We start from the raw sequence: 14,127 nt of genomic DNA, 5'->3' as shown, positions 1-14,127 counted from the left end.
GCTCAGGCGAGCACTCGAAACCAAAGGGGGCGAGTTACTGCCATTCTCGCTTAGGCGAGAGCTCCTCGCTTAGGCGAGAGCTCCTCGCTTAGGCGAGAGCTTATCGTTTGGGCGAAATATAGCTCGCTTAGGCGTGCATAGCAGATTTCACCTGCTCTCACGTATGCCAAGCCCAAAATCTATCCATTAATAATACACAAATTATTTTCACACCATCAAAAGCACCTCAAATCATCAAGATCACCCAACAGAACCAAAACAGACACATTATTTATAGAAGCATAAAAAAAATCCTATCTTCCCATACCTGGAAAGGAGCTAATATCGGGCTTCAACTCTTAAACCAATGGGACCGGCAGTTCCAAGAGTAGATCTAAGAAGTGAATACGAGCTTAGTTTAGAGCTAGCTTGACCAAGATTGGGGCTAAACCCTAGCAGAGCCTCGGTGGGGTAAAGGGGAGTGTGAGAGTACTATTTCTGCAAGAATGATAGAAGTGAGAGGGGTTTGGCTGCCTTAGGGGCCTTGGACACCCTATGGGCCAGCCCAATTGGCCATTTGACTGAATCTCTTTGTTTTTTAGTATCTCTTTGTCTAGTAGTTTTACTTTGTTGGCCATTTAGTAATAGATGTCACTGTGGCCACTCATTAATTGAAATGTGTTTTCGGATTTATGGAGTAATTTCATAGGATTTAACATCCTTATATAATCCAGTTGGTGGTGATAATGATGACACCTAAGTGGAACATCATTGCCATTGTTGGTAAGTGGATTTCAACTTAAGTTGTTTGATTTTATGTATTCTACTAGAGTATGAATATTTTAATTATTGTAGGGAATATGTCAAAGATTTGCCTTCACATTGAACACATTCAACTCTATAGTTGGTACATGAAGTGATGTGCTTTTCGGAATCAGGATGGTTTTATCAACTTAATTAGGTGTTGTTGAAGCCATTCTACGTGAAGAAGAGGATAAACTTGAAACATTTCAATGGAGACAAGACAAAAAAATTAGGTGTTTCGGGTATGGGACTGGACATCTATCTAAACACTTGGCTTGTTTCTTTTCTTCTTTTGTGTTACCTTCAATATTTTCTCCTTCTCCCGGTCAGTGGTGTAGATAATCAGGGTATCTGTCAATTAGGTTCCGATGTTTAAGTCAATAGTATCTCGTTCAGGTTTTAGTAATTAATGTTGTGATAAATGCGAAGTAAAAATCCTTACCAACTTACCTTGGAGTCCTATTTATAGATTTCCATATGGGCCTTAGATTAGTGTTTACTTAATTGAGGCCCAATTGCTTTTTAAACTTGATTACCGACTTGTTTACCTTAATTATAGAGATATGGTCTTTCTATAGCTACCGACCGATGTGGTCGTGCGTGTCACCTTCCTTGGCTACGACTTCGCGACCTAGCAGTTGGATGAGAATGGTAAGTCATGACCGGTGTTACCGAGGTCGTCGTTATACAACCACACTCGTTTGAGAATGGATGGTTTACTTTCAAGGAGAATAAAAGCATCCAATAAGGGTGATAGAGGACTATCTCCTAAACTTCAAGTGGTACAAATTTGAGGACAAATTCTCTTCAAGAAGGAGGGAATGATAGAGGACTATCCCAACATTCCATACAAGAAGAACTTGAAGATGAACCTTTACAATTTAAAGGACCTATGACAAGAGCAAGAAGCAAGAGATTGGAAGATCAAAAGTATTCAAGGCTCCTGATGCTACAAGCAATCTGAAATTCAAAGAATATGAAGATCATGACTTGAAGCACATTTGAAGGATAGTTTTTAGGAAAATTAGTTTATGTTTTTAGACTTTGGGTTTCCTCAGAAATTAGTTATGTTCTATGTTTTTGGGCTTTGGGCTTTCTTTTATAAATTAGTTTATGTTTTTATGTTTTGGGCTTGGGCCTTTTTGTAGGGTTCTCAGGTTTTCTTAAACTTATGTGCCTATATATAGAGGTACAAAAAACAATGTAGACACTTTTAGTCATATATTGAATTTGATTTCATTAAAGAGAGGATTCTCTTTGTTCTTGGCTTAGGCCTCCGGTTCTTATCAAAGATTAACATCTTTGAATCTTCACTTGACTTATCAATCTGCTAGATTGTGACGTTCTCCATCTACATCTTATTCCGCATTCTTCTCTTATTTATTCGTGTCGTACCTCTTGAGGATTCAAATTCAGAAACGATCATAATCTTTCCTGGATAGGATCGTATCAAAGGGTCTCAATGTGATTTTCAGTTAGTTGTTAACAAAGCAAATGTGGCGCAGGTGCACTCCGTCGGTCGTCGCGTCTTGCGACTGCTTAGTTGTTGACCTCCTATTATCACTTCAGTGAGATTGCCACATCAACTAGCCACGACTTCGAACCTCGATCGTTGGATTGCAAGACAACCAACGATGTGGCTTGGAGCACGTGGCATTGCGCCGATCAACGTTGTGTAGACATCTTTGGACGTCGATCGACTCTTGTGGGGAATCGGTCCCTACAATACAAAAGTAGAAAATGGTTTATACAACATTACCTTTACATTAAAATCCAAAGATAAGCACATGGGAAATTCATCACTTAAAAAAACTCTTCAAGGTAAGAACCAAAAACAAAAGTTTGATATTTTATCACACTCAGAATATCACAAGTCTAGGTGTATCTCATTATTAACTCTTTGGCAAGTGTACAAATTCGTTACAAGTAGTAAAATGGAAGTCCAAGTATCGTTTTTCCAAGGGATTTTTGTTCATTTGTCTAATTGTAATTATTTACTAATTTTAGCAATGATGTCAACATTAAATATTGGTTTAATTTAAGATAAACATGCAAAATTAATAAACACTAAAGTTATAGAAGAATTTAGGAAAGACTTCACCAAGGTTGGATTTCATGAACCATACTAATGCAATATTTCCTACACAATCTCTATCTTGCTCAAACATCCATATCATAAGCATATTAGCCCCTAATTCCTTAGAAGTAAGTTCTAAGTCAAATATGCCAAAATATTAATTCCTTAACTATTTTAACACATGACTTGCATTAAGATTTGATGTATAGAATGACCTAAAGATTACGTCTATTCCTAGAATCCAATCTCATGGTTGTTCTATCCAAGGTTAAGTTCCAATTCATTTCCCAATAATTAGATACAACCAAATAGCAAAGATTTTCATCATGCACATTAATAATTGTGATAGAACATATGAACAAAAACAGAGATTACATTGCATAGGAAAATTACAAAAAGTATAAGTTCATTACATCCAACCCCAATGAAAGAGGAGTTTAGTCACTCCTAGGCATCTAGAGAACAAAAGATGGATGAATTTGATGGAATGAATGAAGTGATTTGAGTTCTCCTTGCCCTAGAATGGCGTTTCTCCTATTTTTCCCTACTCATGTCGCGTTCCCACACTTCAGCACGTCAATTTCGTGTAACTTTCGAAACTTTAATCACTTCAGAAAATTGTTCGCTCGTTGGGCGAGATGACTTCCTCGCTGGGTGACCGGGGCTATCTCGTTGGGCAACTTGGCACTCTCACTAGGCGACAAGGTCATGACAGAACAACCTCATTTTTTCTCCAATCTTTCACTCTCCTATATAATAATCTCTAATAAAAACACAAAATATACCTAACCTAAAAGAAACCTAAAGACAATCTAAAACTTCCCACAAAACACATGAATGAATACAATTAAGAGGTCCAATCAAATATGAATAATAATTATTTTTCATACTTATCAAACTCCCCCAAACTTGCACTTTTTCATGTCCTCGTGAAAAGAAAACCTAATTATACATACACATAAAACAAAACATCCTACTTAAAAATGAACCAAAGACATATGATCTCATAGCATAATCCCCTTTACACATATCAAAGACAATTCACTTGCATATATCAAAATCAAGAAGATACGATATGGTGCTTCCATGAAAATCAGTTCTTCAATCCAGAATTAGATATGACTACCAACAATGAGAGTCACTAAGTCACACAAAAGTCGGTGTTTCCTCACACATGTGTTAGCCACACAATCTCAGGACTAGCATACCATAAAACCAATTCATCAAATTTTTGCACATCTCATTCACACACATTGAATTATATCAAAAGGTCTTTCTAGGCTTGAAACTTGGCTTGGCTACAAAGAATTAGGGTTTTTCATGGAATCAAATCATCTTGGAAGAGGAGAACAATTATATTCATAAACATTCATGAACATCCTTACTCCCCATATACAAACAATCCAATCCACCATATTTTTTCCATAGTTCAACCTCGTAATTTCATTTCATGCACCATTTTCATTAATTTGCCTTTGCTTTTTTTTTCATTGAGAATGTTGAGCTTTTTCAATCATCACAATTTAAGATTTTCAAGCAACTTCTCATTTCTCAATCACATATTTGCCCCAAACTTAATCTCAACTCATACCCATGTTCACAACATAAAACTTGTTCTTTTCTTCCATGGTGTAAGATAAGATAAAATTTCAGAAGGCTTAGGGTAAAGAAACAATACATCAAGGCTAAAAAAGGGTTCACAAATGGTTTCAAAATATGCACAAAGGTTAGCTATTTGGCTAAGCAGCTTCATTACATAACAACAAACAATTGTCTTTTTCATCCCTAACCAAGTGTGTGTGATTGCATTCAAAGAATCATGCAAAAATTAACTTCATAGAAATTGCAACCACATTACAACCACATTCAACACTCAAATATCTCATTCATTGAGTTAAATTTTACTCTGGATAAGGACTGCATAACATTGCAACCACATCAACACTTCAATCATTCAAAGTTGCAAGCAAATAACCAAAGATATTGCAAGGCTATATGAACAGAGATCACAATGTTATTACAAACATCAACACTAACATCAACTCCCAAACTAAACAATAACATCTAAAAAAACAAAGTATTAAACCCACAACAAAACTACACATCACTAAACAAATAAATAGAGTCTTAAACACAACACATTTAAACACAACACATCTCACGCATCATCATCAGGAGGAACCTCCTCCTCGACAACATCATCAACATCATCTCCACCATCAATACCATCATTATCCCATCCTCAGAGTCAGCGGAGTCAACAGCAGCAACACCCCCCACTGAGATTCTGGCCTGCCCCAAGCCAAGAAATATACTCATCAAATTGGGCACCATTCATCAAATAGTCATCTGGAGTGTCTAGAACATCCAAAGATAACTTATGCAAGTTGTCCATGAGACATCGTGTGCTACGACGAACTGCTTGTTGGCTATCGCAAATGTCCTCTTGTCTTGCAAACATTTTACCCATAGTTGCTTGGAAGGTAGCTTCAGAAACATAACAGGAGGCACGAGGTACACTCGGTGGACGAGGACGAGCAACATGTCTTACTAATTCCCTCTTATTTGTAAATTGTCTCAACAAACTCAAGGTACTAGAATGACTATAGATAAAGCCAACAAGACTAATTCCTCTATGAATTATCTTCTTTATCAAAGGAAGCTTTCCAATGTCTTCAAGCATCAAATCTATACAATGGGCAGCATAAGGAGTCCAATAAAGATGGGATTTTTCTCTTCTAACAACTTACCAGCCAACACATAATTTCTCCCATTATCTGTTATAACTTGAACAACATTTACTTCCTCAATCTCCTCCACAAGGGAATCAAGCATCTCAAATAGTTTTTCTCCTGTCTTCACAAAGTTTGAACCATCAATGGACTTGACAAACATTGTCTCTACAGGGGAGCTCACCAAAAAGTTAATTAAGCATCGTTGCTTTCGATCAGTCCATGCATCTGACATAATAGAACAACCATGTTTGCTCCATTGCAATTTATGATCTTGCAACAACTTTTCCGTGTACTCAACTTCCTTGTTGAGAAGTGGAACTCTGATTTCATGATAACTAGGAACAGGTAAATTAGGTCCATAAGCACCTATGGCATCAATCATATCTTGAAAACTTTTTAACTTCACAAGGTTGAATGACAAGCCTGCTTGGTACCAAAATCGAGCAATATATTGATGAACTGAGGCCTTTAAATTTTTGTCACATGCCTCTTTGATGTTAGCTTGCCTTCATTTTTCCTTTCTTCTCTTCTCTATTGTAGCAGTTGGATTTCTACAAAACATATCCATTGGTCCTTTTCTTCCACCGCTATTTCTCCCTTTATCATTACTAGTCGTGGAAATTTCATCCTCATCTTCACTCTCATGGTTATCATTGGTTGCAGTATATCTAGGATTGATGGAGGAGCTGTATGCTTTTTCTTTGTATAATTTCCAAAGTTCTTCTCTCACATTTTTCAGAGTCTTGGTGCAAGCAGCAACATTGTCCTTCTTTGCCATGAGATGTTCTTTTGCTCTAGTAATTCCTCCTTTCATAACTTTCCCATAATAATTGTAAATAGTTGTATTTAAATTCGATTCATCCATCGGATGACAATGTTTCCATCCTGAGTCACTCCTATGGGATGTTCTTAAAGGATCATTATTATTGGCCATTATTATTGCTGAAAAATAATTATATTTTTACATAATAATTATAGTGAAATTAGACAAATAGAAAAGATAAATAAAAAAATTGAAAAAAAAACAAACTTGACGATGGCGTCCGGCAGCGGTGGTCAAAGACAGCGACAACCGGCGACCGACAACGGTGGCAGCTGGTGGCAGCGGGTGGCAGTGGCCGGTAGGAAAGCTTTAGAAACTTTTGGTTTTGAATAGAATAAAATAATGGAGAACGTAGAAAGTTTTACAGATAGGCTAGGTTAAATATGTGTTTAATGAGCCATGCTTAGTTTTAAAGAATAAAAATAGTAAATGAAATTAGGGTAAAAAAGTAAAATAATAGGAGAAGAGGAACTGAAATTAGGATAGAAAAGTAAAATAATAAGAGAAAAGGTTTCTGTATTAGGGTAGAAATGTAAAATAATAAGTAATTTGGACGTAATCAAATTTTTAAATTTATTAATTGACAACAGATAAAAACACAATTAGTAGTTGAATGGCTAAAATGAGGTTGTAGTGAAGAAATTTGGACGTGGGTGAATATTAAATGGCTTAAATGAGGGTGGAATGAAGAAATTTGGACGTTGGGGGAAGTGGGCCAGAAGTGGGTCAGGCCCAATTTCAAATGTATCGGACCAATTAGGTTTAGGTTTTTGCTATCTTCTCCTTCTTCCTCCAACCAACACGCCGCACAACTCCTTTCTTTTCTTCTCCTTCTTTCTTCACTTCTCCTCCAACCAACACGTCACCACCGCCACCTGCCACGCAGAAAGCGGCCGCCATGAGCCGCCACGAAAATTTCGATTCGCCCCCACCTTGTTATGGCGGCTGGCCGGAAAACCTCTACCGGTTTCTGCCATATCGGCGCCATAGTCGATATTAAACAATATTGTTCACAACAAAGCAAGGAAGCAAAAACCAAGAGACAAGAGACCATGTATGAAACCTAATCTGGTGGGTGAACTCTAAAACATTTTTTTTTTGTAGAAAAATAAAATTTTTGGTCGAACTCGCCAAATCGGAACCAAACCCGCGAGTTTGACCGGTTCCACCGATTCTACCTCCGATTCCATGATTCTACAACAAAATGGAGTTTGCTTCTGAGTTAACTCGGAAGCACCGAGTAAACACGTAAACTTTGCGTAGTGATAATAGTTGTGAATACCTTTCACATTCTTTTAAATATTTTACAGCTTCTCATGGCATTCTTCATCAAACCTCATGGCTAAGAAAAAATAGATATCTTGTTGAAACCACGCACACAATTTTAATTCATGGAAAGGTTCCTCAATATTTTTGGTGTGATGTTGTTCTCACTACATGTTCTCTTATTAATTACATGTCATTTTCAGTTTTAGATAACAAATTATCTCATCTATTTTGTTTCCTTATGAACCTCTTCATCGCTTACCTCATAAATTTTTTGGGTCTTTATGTTTTGTTCATAATTTTAGTCTTGATCTTCATAAATTATCTTGTAAGTCATACAAATGTGTGTTTTTAGGATTCACTAGATCACAAAAAGGATATAAATGTTTCTCTTCTTTTCTTAACCATTATTTATTTTAGTAGATGTCGTCTTCAATGAATCTTCTAATTACTTTAAGTCTCATTATTCTTTGTATGTGTCTCTGTCTACTACAATTCATATTCATGTTATATATGATCCTCTTGTTATGTCTAGTCCACATCCACCAACCCTTTAAGTCTATAGTCGATTATAACATTCTTATCATCCACCAAATGACTCAATTATATAGCATAATCCTTCTTCCCCTCCCCCCTCCAACAATTGAATCTAAACTTTTCATTGCCCTCCATAAAGGTATATGCTTTACCCGTAATCTCTTTCCTCATTGGTTTGAGTTACAATAGATTATCTCCATCTTTTTATACTTACCTTTTGGCTATTTCTTCTATGTAAGTTTTAAAATCTGTAGGTGATGCCTTAACCTGTCCTGGTTGACCTTAAGTCATGCTTGAGGAAATTAATTTTCTTTAGAATAGTGGAACTTGGGAGCTCGTTTAGGAAATTTTTGGTTGGTTGTAGGTGGGTCTTTGTATCATAGTTTGTCGTGATGGTACTATTAATCGTCTCAAAGCTTTCCTTGTCGCCAAATGTTACACATAAATTTTTGGTTTGGATTATAGTGATACTTTTTCTCTTGTGGCAAAGATGACTTATGTTCGCTTATTTATAGCCATGATTGCTCTTCAAAAATGGCCTTTTTACCAACTCAATATCAAAAGTGTTTTTCTTGATGGAAATTTCTAGGAAGAAATTTATATGGAGCACCCTTGTTGCTTAGGGGAAGTCTTCTGGATTGATATGTCATCTCTGTAAATCTTTGTATGGCCTGAAACATTCTCCTAAGGTTTGGTTTGGAAAACTTAGCGTTGTTGTTCAACAATTTGGTATGATTCGTAGTGAGGTAGATCATTTGGTCTTTTTTGGTCACTCAAGTGGTGGGTCTATTTGAGAATATATGTTGATGATATTTTTTTATAGGTAATGATCTCAGTAGCATTTTCTAGATGTAATAACACCTTTGTCACCACTTTTAGACCAAGGATATTTGTAAACTCATATTTATTGGGGATTGAGGTAGCACACTCCAATAATGATATTGTTATGTCTTAAAGGAAGTATGCATTATATATTTTGGAGGAAGTTGAGTTGATAAACATAAATTCAATTGACAAACCCATGGATCCAAATATCATACTCCTACCTAATCAGGGGGAGCCTTTATCAAATCCTGAGTGTTGAAAGGGGGAGTTCGAGAACTCCATTCTTTGGTTTTTGATGATGCCCATCCTTTGACTAAGTCTAGATAAGCTAAATAAGTAAATTGAGTTTAGATAATGTTGTAAGCCAAGAAAAATGCTCTTAAAATCATCTTAATCTCAAGATAATCAATTAAGATAAGCTTCGACGCGAAAAAGATCCATTTTAAAATACATACCTACCATTGACTTGTATTAATTGATTAGCTCAATAATCTAATCAATTAAAACATAACACTTTTACAAAGTTAAAAACCTTAAGAACATTAATCGATTAGGACACTTTCATAATCGATTAATATCATTAATAAATAGAATTGTCTTTAAAAACTAGCTTTTAGACATGTTAAAGTGAGCCAACCCGGTTCACACAGGTTGACTCACCACGAGCCGGGTTCAAAATGAGTGAACCCAACCCAGCTCACTTTCTGGTGAGCCAGAAATTTTGTAACCCGGCTCAACCCACCACGGGTTGATGGGTTAAGTGGGTTGGCTCACCAACCCACCTAAAAAATTTTTTTTTTTTTAGTATTCAAATATTTAAATAAATTTTTAAGTAACCCATGAGATGACAATCATAGTAAAATCAAGAACCAATGTTTTGATCATACTCACCACTAATATATGAAAAATTATTTCAAAGAAAGTATCCATTAGTCTAAGAAAGCACAATTAATATTACAAATTTTTTGTCATGCTATTCAACAAAATATAAATAAAAAAACTATACATTTTCTTCATGCTAATTTAGAAAAAAAATGTTTATAAGATGGTTACTTGAGTAATTTACTATAAAGATTATAGTTAAAGATTAAAGTATCAACATATATATAACTTGACAATCAAATTAATTAAACATTCAAACTATTCAAATATAATTAAGCAACATTTTAGCATTTAAAAATATGAAATTGTGAACAAATATAATAGGAGCAGTAAATAATTATTAAAAAAAATTTTAAAAATTAAAAAAAATAAAATAAAAATTGTAAAAAAATGTTGGTGGGTTAAGTGGGCCAACCCACCTTCAACCCGGCTCGAACCCGTTTAACCCGTGGGTTAAGTGAGCCGGGTTGAATTCAACCCACTTTTGAAAAAGTTGAATTTTTCTCAACCCAACCCGGCTCGAACCCGTGGTGAGCCGGGTTGGCTCACGGGTTGAAACCCATTTTGACATCTCTACTAGCTTTGTCTGATTTCTAAGAGTCGTAACTGTGAGAGAGAGGCAATCTTGGATTCTTGGAGAAAATCTTACCGGGTTCTCTAGAATTCTTGAAGAAGCAATCAAAATGGCTTTCATTTCAAAACTTCTTGCTTGACATTAAGGTTGATATGTAACATTTGCATTCCTAGGTGTATTTGTTCCATTTTATTTTCTACATATTTCAATTCTTCATATTGTATCACTATGTAGGTGACGTTCTTATTGCAATTGTGTGTAACATTGCATTAGGGTGTGGTTCTTGATAAGTGTTATAAGTTCTTGATGTCTTAGGGTTTAGAATTATTGAGGAGCACTAGTAATTCTGTAACCTTTCTTGATATAGTGGAAATCTTCTACCTAAGGTTGCTTAGAATAAAACTGGATGTAGATTCATTAGAATCGAACTAGTATAAATTTGGATGTTTCTCTCTACTTCTATCTCTTTTTCACATATCTTGTATCTTCGAAAAATTCCACTTCATAGCATTAACAAAGATCCTTGTTAATTGATTAAAAAATTGCATAATCTATTTTAAAGAAATAAAAAGAATAAAATTGTTGAAAACCCAATTCATCCCCCTCTTGATTTGTGAATAGTGGTTGTAACATCTTTAACAATTGACACCAGAGCTGGTTAATTGAAACCTTAATCAATTAAAAAGATCTTGGATATGACTAATAGACAACCCTTATTCGTTGGAGGAAATTACCCATTTTGGAAAATTATAATGAAAATCTTTTTATAGTTAGTTGACAATGGTGTATGGGATCCTGTGATAAATAGACCTTTTGAACCCACAAAGAATGTAAATGGTAAAACTATTTCTAAAGAATTCTCTACATAGACACATGATGAAAACAAGAGAGCATATTATGATGTAAGGGCCAAAAATATCATTTGTTCTACACTAACTTTGGATGAATTTTACAAGATTTCTGTTTGTGAATCAGCAAAAGAAATGTGAGATGCTTTGGAGGTGACACATGAAGGCACAAATGAGGTCAAGAGATCAAGGTAAAACACTCTCACCCAAGAATATGAACTGTTTAGGATGAAGACCGAAGAAAGCATTTGAGATGTTCAAAAAAGGTTTACTCATATAGTAAATCACCTTTTGGCCCTTGCCAAGACATTTGATAAGGAGGAACTTAACATCAAGATATTAGAGAGTCTAAATAGAACATGATAGCCCATGGTTACAACAATATCTGAATCAAGAGATCTTACAAGCATGAATATTGCGAAATAAGAGATCATTGGCTTAGACGAATTATTTGAAGAAGATCGCTTAACCGTAGCAAGAGCACGAAAAATTGAACATTTCTTATCACAACCCTTTTTTGTAGCAAAAGTTTTTATTGGTTAGGATGGAAAATATGTTGGTCTAGCAGAAACAATTAGAGGATTTAATTTGATTTTTTATGGAGAATTAGACGGTCTTCCTGAACAAGCCTTTTGATTGGTAGGTAACTATGAACTTAGAAAAAGAGAGCAATTTTAAGAAATGACTTTAAATATTTGAAAAAAATCTCATCAAAGAATACGAATTGTCTAGGATGAAGACTCAAGAAAGCATCTGTGATGTTCAAAAAAGGCTTACTCATATAGAAAATCACATATTGGCCCTTGGCAAGACATTTGATAAGGAGTAACTATCAAGATACTAAAGAGTCTAAACAGAAAATGACAACCCAAGGTTACAACACTATCTGAATCAAGAGATCTTACAAGCATGAATATAGCAACTCTCTTTGAAAATTTGAGAGAACATGAACTAGAACTAGGAAGACTCAAAGAAGAAGAGAAGGAGAGAAAAAACACACCGTTGCTTTGGCTGCTGTGAAATCTACTACTAGAAATATTGAATCTACAGATGATCAAGATGATGACAACTCTAACCGTGAAACATTAAATCTTATGGTAAAAAGATTCCCAAGAACAATTTATAGCCCCAACATGCTTTGAGTGTGGTAAAACTGGCCACATCAAACTTGAATGTCCTGTCTTCAAACTGAAACAAAATCTGGAAGAGAAGAGTGAAGCAAACAAATATAAGAAGAAAAAGAAAGCTTACATCACTTGGGAAGACAACACTTCCTGTACATCCAATGAATTCACTGAAAGTCTTGAAGTGAAAGTCTTGAGGAGGAAACAAACTTGTGTTTAATGGTTGGTTTAGGTTCCTTTAAAAGCGGTGTAAGCAGTTTTGAATCTAATGATGATGAAATTAAATACTATCAATTGCTTGATGCATTTAAGGAATTGCATGAGGAAGTTAAAAAATTACAATATTCAAATAATAGGCACAAAGGGGGAGAATAGGTGGCTAGAAAATAGATTATAACAGCTAAAGAGGAAAATGAATTAGAAAAAACTAATAAAAGTCATGTTTGTAATTGCATGAGAAGTGTACCCATATGTGAAAATTGTCCCAAGATAACTAGAAAGAATTGACTATCTAATGAAAATTTACTATGTTGTTTGCTAGTAGAAAAAAGTATTAAATACAGATTGGAAGGAGGTTATCTTGACTCTCCTAGTTATCGAGAATCACATAGAGGATGATAGTGTAGTGAGAGTCAAAGGAGGTTTCCATATAGTTTGGAGAGAAGGCATATATGTATGATACATGGGTCATGTCTTTAGTTGGATAATAGTAATTTGCCCATTCAAATGATAATGGTTGGATAGATACCCGTGTGCAAGGTGTAGCCCACAAAGTCTATCAATATATCATAAGAAAAGTGTAGAATCTCTAGATCAAATTCAATACTCTTAATCTTCTAGAAGTAAACCACGTTATCATGGTGAAAAGGCATGTATGCATGATGAAACATGTTATTCATTCGATGTGTTTATATCTGTGTAAATGACCTGATCAGAAGATACACCATTAGATGATCTTTCAAATAACATTTTATGTGATTGTAAGACAATAGACAATGATCCGATCAGACGATAGACCATATGTTTTAACAGTTAGACAACCTGCTAAATGACATTCACTAGAAGATTAACTAGATAAAATCATATGGATAACGAGACATCGCTAATCTAGTGGAGATTTACACGTACCTTCCAAAGAGCCTATTCCAAAAACCTTATTTCATAAATTCTTGGAAGTTTATTAAGAAAATTTTCTAGAACATGTAATTCATAAGTAACTTATTGTCAAGGATAAAATGGTAATTTGAAAAATTCAGGAGATTGCGAGTGCACAAAGAAGTCATGGGAGTGCAGGAAGCAAAAGTCTCTAAATGATTATAAATTAGTGTTATTATTCCAAAGCACCCTTACGATAACCGAAAATATTATACCGGTAAGCTGTATAATATGGTTTAGAAGCATGACAAATGATTCATCCTCTACATTCATGCATGGTCTTGTTCTAGTGATAAAAAACAAACCTTGAAGTTAATTTCAGACTGTTCAATTTCAGATTAGCTGACCAATAAGTACAAATATTCATTCCTGATTATTTATTTCAGAATGAATTTCCACACAATCCGGGGTGCATTTTGGAATTATACAATCAGAAATGTTAAACAACATTGAAAAAGATAATTTTGAATTGTACAATACAACACTAAAATTTTAACT

The sequence above is a fragment of the Vigna unguiculata genome, chromosome 4 (assembly GCF_004118075.2).
Source record: "Vigna unguiculata cultivar IT97K-499-35 chromosome 4, ASM411807v1, whole genome shotgun sequence".
In the NCBI taxonomy this organism is placed as follows: domain Eukaryota; kingdom Viridiplantae; phylum Streptophyta; class Magnoliopsida; order Fabales; family Fabaceae; genus Vigna; species Vigna unguiculata.
Note: the sequence above shows the minus strand (reverse complement) of the source record.